The sequence below is a fragment of the Tetrao urogallus genome (genome assembly GCF_951394365.1).
Source record: "Tetrao urogallus genome assembly, chromosome: 1".
Taxonomy (NCBI): Eukaryota; Metazoa; Chordata; class Aves; order Galliformes; family Phasianidae; genus Tetrao; species Tetrao urogallus.
In genome coordinates, this window is record NC_136813.1 from 111,607,506 (window position 1) to 111,611,895 (window position 4,390).

The following is a 4,390-nucleotide window of genomic DNA, read 5'->3' on the forward strand; positions in this document are numbered from 1 at the left end:
GGTACTCATTGTGCCAGGTGACTCATTCAGGAAGGATAATAAAAGAACAATTTAAAGCCTTTCAGTTTCATCTGCCCTTAGAATACAATCAGGCATTCATGATATATGTGAAACTAGTTGCGTTTAAGCTTCACGAGAAAAATTGGATAGCGTTGCTAATGTACTGACTACAAGACAAATCCTGAAATCTTTCATCAGTTTTAATCAGCACTTAATTAGTCTAACTCAGGACACCTACCACCAAGTTGCACAGGCAAGACTGAGAAGAAGCAAGGGTCCGTACAGAAAAGATCCAACTGTTCTGGTGACCCTTGTCTTCATGCACATGCTTAAGACAGACCCACCAATAACTATAGCTGCATGCCCAGTCAGCAGTGATAACCAGAAATGAAACTTATTGCACAGATTTCCAAATATCTGTTCAACCATTCATAGGAGAAGCTGCTACTCTCTGCTACCTTGATGAATAGATGCACACTCAGCTGCTCACCAGTGAGTGACCTGTAGCTCACCAGTAAAAATCCAGCCCTCTCTTCCCACCTGCAGAGAGGTGTTCTGCAGTTAAAGTTCATTTTTGTGGCTGCTTGTTGAATTGAAAGGACAACGGTGCTGTAGAACCATTGCTTTCTTCACTTCAAAATATATGTAATTTGCTTCATGTAATGGAGAATTTAACATTGTCATCTAATTTCTCCTTTTCATTTTAGATAAAGTGGGGGGCAGTCTTGATCTGTTGCACAATTCATTTATTTGTGAATTATATTTCTCATGTTCTCTCGTCCCCCTAATTTAGGTGTAGTGCAGAAATGATGCATTTCATCTTCTCAGGAACACAAAAAGGCAATTACATTGGCCAGGGAGCAGACACTGCAATCGTAACATGCACTACAGAGAATATGAGATCAAGCCAGTGGGAGACCTCATAAGATACATGGTCAGGTCCTCATGCACACCTTGCCTTGTTAGTCATGTTTTAAATTGAGTAGTTACGTAAAAATTAGTAAGGGAAGAATTCAGGCTCAAAAGGGCAAAGGCCTAGTGAATCTCAGTGAGTTAGAAGTTTTAATAATAAATAGTGGGGAAATGGCACTTGCATGATATGCTCTTGACACAGAAGGTGATACTTTTTTTTTAGTTAGATAATGAGATAATAAACCTTTTGATGTATTGATTTGTTGGGACTGAAATGTGCTTAGCCTTTATAAAAAGGAGAGCTGCTTTGACATTTCCAACTGGTAAAGGCAAAACAAGCTATCTCCCTACTTCATATGCCTAGTGTATATTTGTGATGCTAAGAAAATATAGCGTGGCAGTTTTATAGCTACTTTGATTTTAATGGGACTGAAGTTAAGCAGAACTGATATAACGTGATCCTTGTGCTTCACTGTGAGATTACTTATGTCATCCAGAGTTAAGGAATGAATATGTAGATTAGTGCTTTGGGGAGAAGTAATGTCAAAAGAAAAGACTTGGAAGCTGTTTCCTGAGGTGATATCCTGATACCAGCCACTCAGAGGGGTTCTGGCAAAGAGAGATGTGTACACAAGAGAACTTTTCTGACAGTTTTGTTCTTAGTGCTCACTAATTTTAGTGACAGAACTATTTCTCCCCTTTTTACTTGTAAATGATCCTTGTTACAATAATACTTGTCTGATTGTTTCTAGGAGCAAGCCAATCAAAATTAGCTAGCCTGAAAAAAAAATGAGAAATCCAACTATGTGGGGACATTCCATTACACTAGGCCATATGTCCTAGAAACCAAGCAGACTAATTTCACTCCTTCTGCAAGTGCTTAGACTAGTTTTGGAGGAGGAAGAGGGAGAAAAAAGAATATACAAATAACATCAAATATTACCTAGAGCCCTCCTGATCCTCAGCTTTGTCCCATCTCCTGTCATCACCTTCTCATCTGGAAGTGTAACCTCACAGAAATAGATACCGTGGTCACTGGTTGTCACATTGAGGATCACCAGGGAGACAGTCCCTTGGGACAAGTCTCCGCTCATGAAAACCCTAGAATTATTTGGCAGCATGGTCACATTGTTATCTAGCAGGTTTGTCTGTCCCTTTTCATCTTCTTTGTACCACCTCACTGACAGACCAGTCAGGGAAGGATGCTGTGGGCTGTTAAAGTGACAATTCAAGACCACAGTTTCACCCTCTTTGGCTTTTTCCTTGGCTGGTGTTTGAGTCACAGAAAATTGCCATCGCTCAGTCAGCAGTGGAGCCTGTGTTCTGTGAGATACCGTTGCATTCTCTTTGCTTGTGTTTCCATCACTAGCACCGACATCTGCATCAGAAAAGAGAAGAAAGAAGAGGGTTGAGGGCAATAGGATAATAGCTGTTTGTTCCTGACCCATGATCATGGAGAGGAATGCCTCCCGGAATTAGGACCTAAGGGTAGTCACTGTTATGGCAATCGCGTTTCTTTCCCTGGTTCCTGCTAAGATTATGTTCATGTGTGCAAATATGAATGATCCTCATTTCCTGCTATACTTGGGGAGCGCTATTGTCATTGTCCAATGGCTTTGGATGAAAGTTACAATTTATTCAGAACTCTGGCCTGGAATTTTAACCTCCCACTTTTTACACTTAAAGGTCTCAGGATCTCAACTGTTTTCAAGGTGCAGAAAGAGACGTACGTACCGTTACACAGAGGCAGTTCTGTTCTGACAAGTACAGAGAACTTGTGTGTGCCTGAATGCCTGCATCCCAAAACGTAACGTGAAGTTCTTAGGGGTTTCAGCATGCCTTTCCAGTTTTAAGATAGGAAAATCTTGGGACCAGAGGAAGAAATCTCCCTTGTTAGGGACTGAGCTCCCAATCGATGCTATCAGCAACCTTGGGGATGGCATCTTAGTATGCTGCAGGTATTGATACTGAAAATACTGGTGTGAATGAGTTTTTCTAGAATGGTTATATGCTTTGCTCTCAGGATACAAAGATTTTATAATTCAGTAATTCCCAAAGACAAAGTTTAATCAATTTGAAGAGAAGATTTTCAAAGAGGCCAAAATTGAGAAGTCAGCAACACTCTTTGAAAGTGTGAAAATAAATTCCTTGCTGAAGTGTCTGTATGAGAATACAGAAAGCTGATGTCAGAGGGAGAATTAAAGGGAGGAGAATATATGACCTGGGAAGCCAAGGGAAGCTGGTGGTGAGAGGTGCTGACTTAAGTGCATTACACAAATAGAGCAGGAAAGTACAAAGATGGGACTTGATTATTTGTTTGCCTAGCAGGAAGTTAGTTAAGCCATTCTGCCTGGGCAGTCCACTTTCTGTAACTATTTTTCAACAACTTAGAGCTACTGTGAGTTTCGTCCTGTTGGTTTCGATGTACAAGTTTTGAGCTGTTGTGAAAACACTCTTTATATGAAATAGCCAACTCCATTTTGACAACCAACATCCTGAAACACATAGAAGGCACACCTGAAGACACTGCTGTTTTGTTGTATTTTTAATTAAGAGGATTCCTGTCACTGGCTGACATCTATTATCTGTGAAGGGATTACTTTATCCTGCTGCTTTTTGTTATAAAAATATAGATGATATGCCCATAATAGAGATTTAAATCTGCCTTCTTTCACACAACTGCTAATCATAGTATCAAGCAGGCTTGAGCTAGGAGCAATGCAAGTAGATCTCGTGTCTGGAACCAAGCCTGGACTGAGAAGATGAGAGGAATAGTTGCTGTCTCAAATCCCAAGCTGGAACAAAAAAGAAGGAAAAACAAACTCTTAACAATAAACCTACAGCATTAGGCAAGAAAAAATGCAAACCAATTTTTGGAAAAAGTTTTTTCTGTTGTTTGTTTTTTTTTTTTTTCTTTACTCAAGTCAATGCCCTCCCTCCTGATCGCTGCAGACCATTCTAGGTGAAGGTCTGGATTCCCCAGCACCCAGAGTTGTTCACTGCCATGAAAATGATGTGGGATGTTGTTGTCTGGGCCTGCTAGGTTTTCTCAGTGACAATAGTCTCTGTGCTTCAGTGACAAATGCCTCAAGGCAATGGAGAACCAACTCCACTGATGGTCGGTTTGAGAAGTGCTTGAATGGCTCCTCCAGGCATGGTTGGGCAGGAAATTACAGTTGTATTTGTAGCTATTGTCATTTATGAGTTGTATAATCATAAAGTAGGACTGACAGTTTCTGTCAGAAGGCAGGGCATTGTAGTTCTATGTGCCTTATAAAAGGATGATGTACAGCATTCACAGTTTAGTTATTGGACAACAGTTAACTCACTGATCCAAAAATATAGAAAATACAAGCTAGCTAAGAAATCTGGTGGCAACAACACGTGATGCTTCTGCTCTCCTAGGATGGCTCACAGGAGCTGCCCACATAAGACGATAAGTTGTGTGAGGAAACCCCACACCATAAGGATCAGAAGA